The sequence below is a fragment of the Anas platyrhynchos genome, chromosome 4 (assembly GCF_047663525.1).
Source record: "Anas platyrhynchos isolate ZD024472 breed Pekin duck chromosome 4, IASCAAS_PekinDuck_T2T, whole genome shotgun sequence".
Classification (NCBI taxonomy): Eukaryota; Metazoa; Chordata; class Aves; order Anseriformes; family Anatidae; genus Anas; species Anas platyrhynchos.
Genome location: NC_092590.1, coordinates 64,461,359 through 64,475,205, shown reverse-complemented (window position 1 = coordinate 64,475,205; position 13,847 = coordinate 64,461,359). Strand labels below are relative to the sequence as shown.

Sequence of the window (13,847 nt, the reverse complement as noted above, 5' to 3'; positions counted from 1 at the left end):
TTGCTCATCTGATTAGCAGGATATGAACAGGTGCATAGGCACAACACACTGAAGGACATTTTTTCCCCTCTTCACATTCCTGGTCAAAAACAAGGGTGAGATTATCAAAAGTAACAGGTTACAAGGAATTAGAGGTGGCTCAAGAAGGAAAATACAGAGTTTGGTTTTAGCCATGTTACATAAGAGAAGTTGCCAGGATATCCAGAAAGAAACTCCATTAACCAGTAGAGCTTAGAACACTGTGAGAAATAGGATTATTAACCGCTTTCTACCAGAGTGATGAGAGCACATAAGATTCACATAAGACTCTTTTTTTTCCCAAAAAGATTTATCAAAAACTCTAATATAGTCACAATTTGTCAGCAGCCATGATATCCAGGCACCTTAGGCAATTTTTCAGATTCTGCATAATTTTCAATGTCTAATATACTATGGGAAATGCAATGAAATATACCCTGTACTTAATTGATTCCTTTTGCATCACATTTTTCACACAGGCTTGGCTGTTGGCCTTTCTCTGCTAAGCGAGGGTTTCAACAAGTGGAGAAGATGGATGGCCAAACCAATCAACTTCAGAATATGCAAAAGGTCAAAGCACTCAGCTAGCACGTTGCAGGCTGCTTCCAGATAAATGAAGCATAATAAATCGGATAACTTTCTGTTTGAACAAACAAAATAAGGAAGTTTGAAAGTAGTTCAAGCTGATGTTTTCTTTATGACTTGAAGTGCTACATGAATAGCCCTGTGGAGTGTGGAACAGCATAAAAGTCATTTCCTACCCTATCTATTTGAAAAAATGAGCAAAAATAAGTAGTTTGCATATGTGAGGCAGAATAGGATTGTGTCATATAAATTAAAATCGGTGTGGGCATGCAGTGAAATGTAGACCTTTGTGTAGGTCTGTAGCGTTCTTCTTCATAAGGGGGTTGAATGAGGGGGTTGTAGAAGCATAACCTCTCTAATGTGTTCTTTAATCCCAGGCAATCAAAATAGAAAAGCTTAAGGGTGCCAAGTCCACGGGCACTGACCATAGCACGGTGTGTGGTGGGGAGTGATGGCAGAGATGCCAAAACGCTGGCACCATGGGGACAGCAGGGCTGGCTTTCCCAGGGGCACAAACTCCACGTGCCCAGGGGTGGAAGGCTGTTAATGATGCAATGTGGAACTGTTTGGTTTCCCAGTACTCCCAAAGCAGTGTGTGAGCTAATTTTAAATGGATCTCCATTACTTCCAGGCTTATCTGTAGTTGCTGCTTGGCTTGCACTTGGCAGAAGAAAAATAAATATAAGCTATTCTTATTACGCTGACTTGAATACCAAGTATGTTTTCATTCCATCTAGCTAATATGAGTAGATAAACTGGTGGCCTATTTCCTCTTTCTCTTTCAAATTAAAGGAGAGTGATAAGCTGAGACCTCGTGGTGATAAGCTGAGACCTCACAGAGAGGAAGCTGTGGTGCCTCTGGAGGGTACATCTGTATAGCCAGCTCTAAAGCAGAGGCAATAATCTTGCTCTGAAAGGGATGTGAATTGACAGATGTGGATTTTATTTCCACTTTATTGGACTTGTGCGGTTTTGGAAGAAATGAAAACTGGGTATTTAGTGAAACATGTCTATATCCAGTGAAGGGGCTTCACCTCAGACCGTGTGCAAATGGGTAGATTGCACAATGCACTCATGCTCATCCTCTTGCTGGGACAGTTTTGCCTTTCCCCAAATGCAAAGAATGACACGGGAAGGGACAAAGAAAACCAGCCCTTCCCTGCCCTTCTGCCAGAGCAGAGCCAGATTGATGCAATACAGACACATGCTTGCAGAGATCTCTGAAACCCTTGTAAAGAAATGGGTTCGTAGCTCGCAGTCAAGGTGATGTGGAGGTAGACCTTGCTTTGTTAGCTCCAAGGAAGGAACTGCACCCAATGATATGAACGTGGCATTTTCAGGGTAACACAAATGCCCAGAGTTTGGAAAACAGCCACATTGGTCCGCACGCAGCATGACAGCATACACAGGGCTCATCTTGGAATGCGTTAAGATAAATAAAAGAAAAAGAATCAGCACAAAGCAGAGAGTTTTATAAACTGAAAGCAGGGCAAAAGTGTTGTTTCTGTTGTTTAGTTCTGCATTGAACAATGGCCCTTTACTGTGCTGTGCGAAAACAGACTACTGGAGAGAAAATGAGATAGATAATTTAGATAAAGCATTGCTTTTTGCTGATGTTAGTTTACAGCAGACCTCACTCATTTCAGGAGCCCTTTCTTATTTGTAAATCCATCTGTAAGTCTCACAAAGTTCCCAGCGATGGCTTGAGGCATTAAGACCTTTGCAAATCTGGTCTCTGGTCTCTGGTCTCACAAAATGTTGGTGGAAAAGTGTGGCATTGAAGGAAAAGGGAGAGAAAAAAAAATTGCAGGAGAAAAGCCCCCCTCATCACATGGAGGAGTAGGTAGGTGAAGTGAAACTCCGACTAAAATTTTAATTGCTGATATATAGTGGAGGCAATGGAGCTACAATGCTCTGCCCCATTAAGACTCCAAGCCCTAACTCTGAGGTGATCTGATTCACTGGAGGGGGAGAAATGTAATGTGCCGTGCTGCTTGCAACAAACAGCACTCCATTTCAGAGCAGTACATATAGCAGAGCTTTTCCAAGCTGCTCCAAGCAGATAAAATTTAAATCCTGCTTGTTGGTTTTACGTTGGTGACTGATGATTGAATGGAGGTGCAGAGCAGAAGTGACTTTAGTTAGGTAATCTCATTGCGCAAATGAACTTTGGACTGTGTTTTCTGGCAAATTTAGGCTGAGAATAAATTATTCTCATTTGAAAAATTGCAGGCCCTGTTGGAGCTGCGTTTTGCATCCCATATAAATGCAAAAATACACGCGGAGTTAACCCATTGGTACCTAGGTGCCCCTGAAGTGTGCAGCCCCGTAGTTGCTCAGTCACCCAGACGTGGATGATGTGCGCTGTTCCTCATGGATGTACCCCATTCTGCAGCCATTCACTTGCTGGGCACCTCCATGTGGGTGCAAGTCATGAAAGCAATGTCCTTTAAAAATGGAGCAAAATTTTTGTGTGTCTTGGCATCATATTTTCTCATTACAATCATTTTCTTCTCTCCTTCAGGGCCATTGGACACTGAAACATTTCTGTTTACCTGGATGAAGCTGATCTTCATCCCCGTTGCTCCACATGAGGAGATAATTAGGCCTCCTGTAGCAGCTTTGTGACTTCCTAGAATGCACTGTGCCCTATAGACCTGCTCATTCTCTCAGTACTGAAGCAAGATGAGTCCTGAGGATTTACATTAGCGTCTTGACAATTGAGTTGAGCATTATCTGGATGTAAATGCATTCATCCATAACAGAGGAAAATCTCAAATCCCAGCATCAAAGAATACTTCACTTTTTAATGCTACAAAGTCATGTTCCTTCCAGCAAATCAACTGCTTAGTGGTTCACTGCAAATGAAAGATGTTGCTTGATTCCTGGTTTAGATACTTGTATTGGAAACTTCCTTAATACTTATTAGAACCTGCTGAATCTTAAAACACTTTAGGCAGAGAAGGGACTTAAGTACGTCATCGGGAAAACATCCCAGCTGCTTACCACATGAGAGGATTAAAGATGACAATCCATCAGGGGTGTGATGACTGTGTTTTTTAGAGCACATTACTCTCTTGCATCTATTACATGGATTTCTGGGTTTTGTATTCACGATGCAACAGTCTGTTACGCAACAAATGTCCACACGTACATGGCCATATGAAGACTTGCACCCAGTAGCAAGGCAAGAAGATAAGTCCATTTTCTTTCCCTTTGAAATTTCTCGGAGATGAACCGCTCCATGTTTCCTAAGCCCTTTGAGCTGGTGTGCTGTACCTGTGTGGACGTGAATGCCAAATACCTGTCACCGTTCCAGCTCCTGTGGCTAGCAGCTTGATCCTCCCACAGCTGTGCCCGTACAAAGCCAAAAGCAAGAAAATCAGCCTGCTGCTGAAATGCCAAAATGTGGAACAGTTGCCTAGAACTGTAACTTGAGAGAGATTAGAAATAAGCCTATCACAGGCACCAGTGAGCAACCCTATGAAAATATCACTTTCCAAAAAAAAATGAACCATTATTTTCTGCTGAACACTTAAAGCTTCAAGGCTTGCAGAACCTTGTGCGGTTTCTCCTCCCCTTTTGCCTCTCACCTCCAACTTGTAAAGCCTAGTAGGTGAAAGAACTGAGTTCATCTCCTTATTTTTAAGTCTTGCTCTGTTGATTCTCACTTCCTTTCTCTCCAACAAAGCTTTAACTGCATCTTCCTCCTCCAGCCACCTTCTCAATAACAATAGAGCCAAACTGCTGGCTGATGCTTTAACTTCGTGTTGTGGACCACAGAAAACTATCCAGGTAGTCTCAGACAGCATAATGGTTTAACAGATCAGAAGAAATGCTTGCTTTGTATTACTGATGTTACAAAATTACAAAATACAAAATAGCTAGTTAGTCCTTAATCGCATTGCTGTGAGGGAAGTAGGTGAATGGAAGTAAGAAAGATGCTTTATAAAACCAGTCCAGAGCAAGGCAGAAATCAGTGGCAGAGCCCAGGTTTGTAATTCCTGACAGTATTCTCCACAGATCATTAGAAAACATTGGTTGTTTTGTTGGTTTGTTTGGTTTGGTTTGTTCGTTTTGTGACAGCATCCTCTGTTTCCCTGACAAAGGAATAGAAATAGGATGCAGCAGCTCACATTTTCCTAAACAGAAGCAGAAAGAGGCAGACTGAGAGAATGGATGATCTTTAAAAATTCAAGGTAACATAAACACACAAATACAAGTTTCCAGTGTTCCCTGTACTTTAAAGGATATGCCTAATGCCTGCTCGCAAAGTGAAAATTAAGATACAGACAACATTGAGTTACTACAGTACATTAAAGTGACATGATAGGATGGTATTTGTGCTTTCAATATACTTTCATCTGCAACCAAGTCCACCAGCAGATCATTTAGTACTGAAATGAAACTCCATTGAAAAAAAATATTGACTTTCTCTCATCATTGGCAGTAGTTTTTTATCTGCATTGATTGAATGCACAGGATCCCGGTTTTTAATTCTCAATTAAAAATATGAAATACTTAATATTTCAATGTCATGTAATGTCATTAGAACATTCAAACGAACAAGATGTTCTATAATAACCACTTAACAGGGGGCATTTTGACTTTGGCTGGTTTTGTCATAGACAATTGATCTCCTCTTTCAGGTGCATCAAACACTTTTGAAAATTTCAGTATAATTTTGTCTAATGATTCCATCTTAGCTTATGTTAATTTTGTGAGAAAATATGACTGACAAAGCTAAAGTCACCTAAAAGCAGCAAGAATGAATTGTCTGCCATGTTAGCATCAGCTGGCCTATTGGCTGCATTTCCAAAAGTGCTCAGTGATGTGGGGCACAGTCTGAGATGGGCTTTTCCAGATCCTCTTTTCCAGATGGTACTCATCATATGCATCCATGGAAGTTTGTTCTGGTACTAAAAAAGTGGAAGTTGGGTGCTCAGAGACTAAAATTTCAAAAATCACAATGTTTTATAATTTAGACCTAAGCATCAAAGCCTTTTTGTTTGTTTGCTTTTAGCTATTCTGCAGAGAGAACTCGTATTTGCGAAATGGGAACTTTCTCAAATCATTAACTCACACCATGTGGGTTGGCCATGGCTGGTTGAAATACATTCCTCACAAGGAGGAGGAATAATGCTCCTTCCACAGGAACACCTGTAGCTCTCCTGCAGGAACAGCATTTCGTGTACTCTGCTATCTTAAATTGAGCAAACCAGGACACAGCCATCCACAGCAAGTAGATGTCTTTGCAGATCATGCCCATGTTACTTAAAACTTGGCAGTGTCTCAGAGGACAGGATCCCTGTCATGAGTCTCTTTTGAAACTCTCCAAAATCCCATGAAGGACAAGTCTGTGAATGTTCTTAGCCACAAACCTCAGCTTGGGTCTCCCACCCCACTGTGAGAGGAGAACCCTGCAGTGGAGGAAGCCCAGGAGAAAGCCCCTGGACCTGTCCCCGAAGCCTCAGACTGAGGAGTAGCACCTCTAAAAATACAGGGAATCCTCTGGCCGATTTGGGGAGCAGGCTCCTTTGGCAGCTCCCAGCACTCTGTGCCTTTGAGGCTGTTGCCTCTTCCCTCACTTCGAGGCAGATGCTGCTCCTCCCAAATCCCACGCCGAGGGGACGGCATGCCAGAAAGAGCATGATTTTTTCCTCGTCTCTGTGTCTATACCGAGCAGGAGACAACTTAGCCGATGATGCTTTCCAGAGATGATATAACGTTACCTCGGGGAGGCTATGCCCCGCGTCCCGTTAGGACGCTGTCATACTGCTTCAGTCCGGAGTACGCGCTTGCTCGTTGCTCCATGGTATACATTGAGCTCCTTCCAGCAGGAGTTTTATAGCACGCTGACAGTTGCTTTAAATTAGAAAAGCTGGCAACTGTCCGAGGAAAGGAGTGGGAGCTTATTTAGCTGAGACAGACAGTTACAAAACTCAATGCACGAGCATCAAGCTTCAAACAAGTTTTCGTGAAGTTTATTTGTCATCGAGGCACTCGAAGTGGGTTTAACAGATCTTGGATCACCAACAATTACCTGGTGGCTTGAATTTACAGCTCCTACAGCACGACCCAAAAGAAACGTGTTGCTTTTCCCGAAAAAAAATTGGTGTTATCTACTCAAACGTTAAGGTAAGTTGTAAGTGATTCTACTTTCCTATTCTGGCTTCACTGAAATGCTTTTAAAGAAGGGAACACAATACAGAGACTTTTCAGAAAAAAATAATTATAATTATAATTTAAAAAAATCAGATTTTTGCTGGGATACACATGATTCCATTAGAAATCCGCTGTAGTAGGACTTCTGTGAAATCTGTTTATGTATCTTGTAAGAAAGAGTAATAAATTTTGACATGTATGCATATAACATTCCTATCAGAAAGTTACCAGATATTTTTTTTAAATCAAAGACACAATTTGATGGTTAAAAAAAAATAATAATAATTTTAAATGTCTACCTTTCACGAGGTTTAGGGTGATTTAATTGCTTACAATCTTTAGAAATATTTCTTTTATTTAGCTGTAATCTTACATTCCATCAACCCAAAATAGATTATAGGTTTTTTTCCCTTGTGCACGATTCCAAAATCATTCCAAGTATTCACTTTAACCTTTGTTGCTATGGTTTCATAGAAACTTGTTTTGCAAAAAAAAATAAAATAAAATCTGTAAATACCGAATAAATCATTTTGCTTCAGGGTTGTGCTCTCGCAAAATTAATCTCCTGAATTTTACGTATTAAACTCTCACCAAACAAAAAATACCCATTTGTTATTTTGTTGGAGCATTTATTCTGCGGGGGTTTTCTTTCCCAAGGTCATTTAGCTTTCCGTGCTTCCACTGCTACTGGCAGTATGCTTTGTGGCTGTGTGCTGCAGACACACGGGAGGGAGTGGGTGTTGTTGAATAGAGTGCAAGTGATTGAACGCAGCCATGGTGTAGGTAGGTGAGGGTGTAAGTGGATAAGCACTTTCTTGCTCTCTTGTTTCCCCTGGGTCTCCGGGTTGTACAGATGGGGCGGAGGCAGCACTGGCTTGCATGCCAGCTGCCCAAAACATGATACTCACAGCGGTGCCTAATTCCTCTAACCCACTCACTTTCAAGGAAATGATGAAGGTTTTCAGCTGAAGCTTTAGGAAAATATGGGTGTGAGCACAGCATTACCCACAGCCCTTGGAGCTGTGCAAGCTGCGGAAATTTGCTATTACCAGCTCTACTCGTTGCTGGAGAAACAGCAACGGGCTTCAGAAATCCCATGACCCATGGTGAAACTCCTTTCTTCCTGAAGTCCCTTGCTCCTTGTTTTCCCAGCCTTGGGACAGCTTCAGCTGTGCTGCTGGAGTGGATTTTCCCTTTCAGAGCAGGTGGAAATGCAGGGCTGTCCTGCTGAACTCCCGTACAGCCCAGCCCAGGTAACAGTTGCAAGGCAAGAAGGTGGATGGAAATCCCAAGGGCTGGACTGAATCCCTGCAGGGCAGGATCCTCTGTCCCATTCACTGTGCTGAAGCTTACTTGTATCTTTAATTCTCTGTGAGGTGTCTGCTCGTGGGCCTGCCCCTTATGCTGCAAAGCCTAATGGTCAGGGTCCTTAAACCAATGCTGCAGCAACATTACGCTTGCTGTCATTGTACGGGCAAGTAACATCCACGTTCCTGAAGACACACATTGCAGGTGATAAAATGTGGATTAAGGAGGCCAGAAAAACTTGACCTCTGAGAGGAGTGAGAATCTGAAGGCTGCAACCTTTTATACAATTAAGAGGCATTTTAAAAAAAGAGAAAAAAAAAATGTTTCTGATTCCTAGAGGTTGCTTGTCACAGATACAAGACAGGTCAAACTCCATTTTATCTGCTGGTGTGGATTTTTTGTAAGTCGAAAGGACAGCAAAGCAGTTATGTGATTGACTTGGCAGAAAACTCTAGAGGCTTGGCAGGTTCATCTTGGTGATCAAACAGGGAAAATAAAGGCTGCAAGTGAGATAATTACTGGGCAGCTTTACATTTTAGTGGTATGCATTGGGCTGCAACTGTCAGCAAAAGGTTTTCATTTCTGCTCACATTCTCTCTAAATTAAGAGGTGCAGCTCAGTAGTGTAGTTTCTGTTGGGCGGAAGAAAAAATCCAAATTAGTCCAAGTTCACAGCACTGAAGTAACTTGTTCAGGTTCTCCATATATTAGGCTTTAGTTTTTATTTTGGACGAGCAGTGTGGATCTGCTTTAGGATGTCCAGCCCCAAGCCTCACCTGATCCTAGACTGGAAATCTCGAAGTGATGAAGGCAGCACTGCAAAGGACCTGACTCAAGCCTTCAGACATGTTTTACAGTTTCACTAAATGTTGAGCAAGAGGGGATAGGATCATATGAGAAAACAGTCTACACATGTCTGTCAGGTGTAAGCACTGGGAAGGGCAGAATTGTTTCATATGAAAGCAGATTTTATCACAAGTAATAATGGGGTCAGTTTTAAGGGGAAAGACTAGGCTGTGCACAATGGGAAAATAATCCTGGCAGGGAGAGAGATGTGGTTATAAAACAATCTGAGGGAAAGGGGGGAAAAGTCTCACTGGCTGGGATGCTGCACTTCGTCTGGGCAAACCTCGAAGAAATCTGTGGGGAGCAATCTTTCCTAGGCTGAGAGATGTGAGAGTCCATATGTTGTTCTGGCTTAAATTTATTGGCTTGCGTTCAGTCTATCTACTGGATTTGTCTTCCTCATCTGTATTGTGTCTCTGAGCCCCGAGCGTGTTGCAGCCTACAGAAGTGGAGGCCAAATCTCGAACAAGATTTAATTGAGATAGTTGGCTGTGCTTGGACACCAGCAGGCCACCCATCCTATTTTCAGCTTACACTCTCCCCTCCTCCTTTGGAGAGACCCCAAACCCAAAATCAGACACCCTGCTATAAACAGGAACATCTGGAAAAAGCCAGAGGTTAAAGCAGGGGGAAGGAAGAAAACTGTTCCGTTATAGGATGCTTTTTAGGATGTAATGTAATTCATGCACTCTGCTTTATTTCTCTCAGTGTTTGCTACATTCTTTTAATAAATACATTTTTCTTTTGGGGAAAAAAATAAAAATAAAAAGAGAGAGAGAGAGAGAGAATGGAGAGGATATTAATAAGGAAACAGGACCTGAAATGTAGTTTAAAAAATGTGCAGCAAAACAGGGAGTGACACTGCAATGAAAACAAGAAGGGCTCAAAGGGCAGGGCTAAAGAGGTGTGTGTCCAGCCTGCTCTCCCCACATCTTTCCTTTTGTCCAGTGGGCCTCATCACTGGCTCCAGGCCAGCATGGGGGACCTGGTCTGGGAGCTGCTGGGAGACGGACCTCCCATTTCCTTACCCTTCAGGAAAAAAAAAAAAAAGAGAGAGAGAGAGAGAAAGAAAGAGGGAAAAGTCTTCACTTTTTCTGTATTGGTCCAGGAAAACTCTCCCTTTTCTTGGAGGGAGAAGCTCCCTCCTGCTGGAACACGTGTCTTCTGTTCTTGCTAGCTGTTAGGACTGAAGACCAAAAGTCTTTTCCCTTTTCAGCAGTCCATAAAAACTTGATGTTACGCCAGTCTTGCTAGCCCTGCACTGATGTTCCTGCACAGCTCTGGTCTGCTGTGCCTTAAAGCACCTGGGGACTGATCCCACCCCCCTGACACATCCCAGGCTATGTTTCATGTCCTTTCTCTCGTAGAATTTCTTTTCACTGTCACTAGCAGCAGAAATGGCTCCTTGGCGATGTATCAGAGAAACACCTAGGTTACTTTTTGCATCCATTGCTCACTGCAGACACCATGTCAGTGTTTTGTTACAGAGCAGTTGGCTCCTTTGAGACATTATGAGGTCCAGCTCTGCACAGATATGCTCTGCAGGTTATCTGCCAGAGCCTGGCCTTTTTTGGCCCTAAACCCTGACAACAGCCTTTGATCACAGCTCAGCTTTAGAAATTCTCCCTGTCCCAAATGTTTTCATTTGTTTTCAATGTCTCTTCAGTTCCTCTACCCCTTTCCTCCTGTAAATTACCTATCTGGTATTCTCCTTTCTGTAGTCCTCCCATTTTCCTGGTGCATCTGCATGCTTACCCAGGGGATCCCCCTTTACCACTACCTCAAGGAGGCTTTGGGGGGACCCTACTAACATCCACTCCTTCCTGAAGCCATGGTTGTCACTGGGCCATCCTGTAACCCCTGCTTAAATAATGTGGGGCTGCAGTGTTGCTCTAAATCTTCCAGACGGCTGACTTCACGATGACTGGGAGAAAGACCCAAACTACTATGGCCTCTCTGAGTTACAGTTCCTATTATTCAGTGCAGGCATTCCTGCTAGAAAGTGGTCACACATGTCAGCAGATGACCTCTTGAGCACCAGCTTTGAGGTGGGGCAGGGAGATGTCATTCCAGAGAGAGGTGGTGATTTTTGAGTGGGAACAGGATGGTTTTCACTCAGGCAAAGCAATTCCCTTAAAGGCATAAAGTACAGGTTGTAGCTCCCACTCCTCTCCTGGAGGAAGGAAATGTTCACTTCTGTCCCCAGCATGGGTAAAAGGAAAAGAAAACAAATACATGTAAAAATAGTACCCAAGTCAACTCCATTTCACTATTCTTTGAATATATATCTGAATGGCCCTAATAAGAATGCAAAGATCATGTTCCCCTGAGCATATTACAGCATTTAAAAGAGCAGCATCAGAGGTCAGATAGAGGAAAACAGCTTAGGCAGAACAATCAGGGCTGATGGTTCTGGCTAGCTTTGAAACAGGCCATCATACCTGCCTTTGCCCTCTGTCCCTCCTGCATCCCCAGGTCCCCAGGTCCCCTCGTGGGGCTCGGGTGGGTAAGCAATGCCTTCAGCACTGTGAGAGGGCACCGCACCAGCAGAGAAGTTTGGTTTCTCTGGAAGAGGGTGTATCAGCTGCATTTCACCATATTTTAAGCTGTAGAGCTGGGTTGTACTGCTTTACATCACAGTGGGAGTTTGGAGGCTGCATTTTTGGAGGAAAAGGACTACAAGTGGCCTTCAGTAGTCCAAGGAGAATGGAGAGTTTCCTGTGCAGGACTGAATAGGACAGCTCCCTCCATGCAGCTCAGCCATGGCTTTGTAGCCTTCTTAAGGCAGAACTGCGATTGAAAGTTTCAGTGCCTGGCATTTCTCAGGCAGAAATATATTTACATTGCATCACACCACAGTGATGCCTCCCACGCCTCCAGGAATTGTCCAGATCATCATACCCCTACTGTACAGCCAACACGCAGTGACTCTGCTGGGTGTTTCCTGCACTGATAGAGAAATTATCTTGCTTTGAAAGAGATAATGGATTATTTGAAAACCCTGGATAAATGCACATAATCCTCAAACTTATCTGGAGAAGATACCCTCTTTTTCTGCCTGGCTATCTTGTGAGCAGAAGTTACCCGTCAGAAACCTGGCATCTCATTTTCTCCCTTTCTACAGGCATGTTCTGTCCTCACAGCCTGAGGCTGCAGTCTGAGAGTTTTGATTGTCAAAAACTGGAACAAAAACCCAGCCAGTGTGTGCAAAAAGTCTGGTTCTGCAGTCCTAGTTAACCTCTGCGGTGAGACTCAGGCCTCTTCGAAGGGGTCCCATACAGGGATGCAAGGATCAGGTTCATCATCGGTGCAGCTCCACGGACACCCAGGTTATATTTTTTGGGTTGCTACATCTGGCAGGATTGGCCTTCCTTCACACCAAGGAAGGTCATTTTTGTACCTCCCTCATGAGGTGAACGTCCATGCAGATGCTTTCATGTGGTGCACCTCCTGACCATTTTCAACCTGTCTCGCTGATCAAGAAGTTGTATCACTTCTCCAGAGATACAGACAGGTCATAAAAATTTCAGTCCCCTAAACAAGCACCCTTTCCTTCATCAGAAGAGATGGTGGGCCTGTGCTCTGTGTGCACTCGCTGCCATCATGGCTCATGCTTGTACAACCTCTGTGGTTCTTCTGGAACACGGTCTGGATTCCTTGCGATTAGGACTAGATGATCCCATAGCAGAAACAGCTTCACTCGCGCGGAAGAGCTGCCAAGATACCCTTAAAAGGCAGGATCTGCCTAGCTCACGCTGCTGGAAGCCTTCACCGCTGCTCCAGCCCGCCTCAGAAACCAGCCTGGCCCAGCCCTGCAGCAGCCATGGCCCTCCTCTGCCCCACACAGCAGGGAGAGGACAGATCCTTTAGGTCCTCATGATCAGAAATCAGCAGCACCATGCCCAAGCCCTGGCACCAAATTCCTTCCAGCATCCCAGCAGCTCGCCGGGCAAGTTTGCTGCATGTGCCTCCTTCCCAGTGTGTCAGCGGAAGCAGATGTTTCTAATTTATCACTAAAAACAAACAACTTAATCCCAAAAATATGCGGCAGCAGGGGGACTGGAGGGAGCCTTCCACTTAAAGCTGATTTATAAATTGGATAATTAGGGTTAATTTGGCCATGAATGAAGTGAATGTGTGTCTGATATCGTTACCGGTGCTTCCTCCTTGTAATTTTTGCAAGTCGTTGGAATTGCTAAATGTCTGAGGTTTTTTAAACCTGAGGTAATGAAATGCTTTCCTGTTATGCTGGCCAAAAGTGGCTGGCATTGCTTCCTTTAATCAGCAACTCTAATATTTATCTATTTAGGCCTTCGGAGCTTTATTTGTGTATAACAGACACTGCAGCCCTCTGTCGCGTGAGTGCTAAAGACAGGCCCCACTGCAGCTCCAGCACGCACCCTTCCTGCTCCTGAAGGTGTTATTTCATCTCCAGTGTCTGAGAGGTGAGCACGGTGCCCAGGTGAGACCCATAAATGTATTGGTATTGCCTGTAAAAAGCATGGCTCACAGGTCAAGGAGGTGATTCTCTGCTTTGCTCTGTCCTCATGAGACCCCACCTGGAGCACTGCATTCAGCTCTGGGGCCCACAGCACAAGAAGGACATGGACCTGTTGGAGTAGGTACTGAGGAAAGCCCTGAAGATGATCAGAGGGCTGGAGCATCTCTCCTGTGAAGAAAGGCTGAGAGAGTTGGGGTTGTTCAGCCAGGAGAGGAGAAGGTTCCAGGGAGACCTTACATCAGTCTTCAATACTTAAAGGAGGCTCATAATAAAGATGGAGAGAGACATTTTCATAGGGCCTGTAGTGATAGGACAAGGGGTAGTGGTTTTAAACTAAAAGAGGGTAGGTTTAGATTAGATATTAGGAAGGAATTCTTTACTTGGAGGGTGGTGAGACACTGGAACAGGTTGCCCACAGAAACTGT

At 43.8% G+C, this 13,847-nt stretch overlaps 1 protein-coding gene across 3 annotated transcripts in view; it reads left to right on the top strand.

Moving 5' to 3' along the window:
* Positions 1-6,229: 6,229 nt before the first annotated feature.
* C1QTNF7 (C1q and TNF related 7) overlaps positions 6,230-13,847 on the top strand; it is a 50,317-nt gene continuing 42,699 nt past the window's right edge. The window contains exons 1-2 of one of the 3 annotated variants that reach the window (XM_013097004.5): positions 6,230-6,741; positions 13,231-13,366. The gene's annotated coding sequence lies outside the window, so the exon portion shown is untranslated. Of the gene's footprint in view, positions 6,742-13,230; positions 13,384-13,847 lie in introns of all 3 variants that reach the window. The other 2 variants (XM_072037761.1, XM_005016958.6) reach the window with 2 other exon arrangements.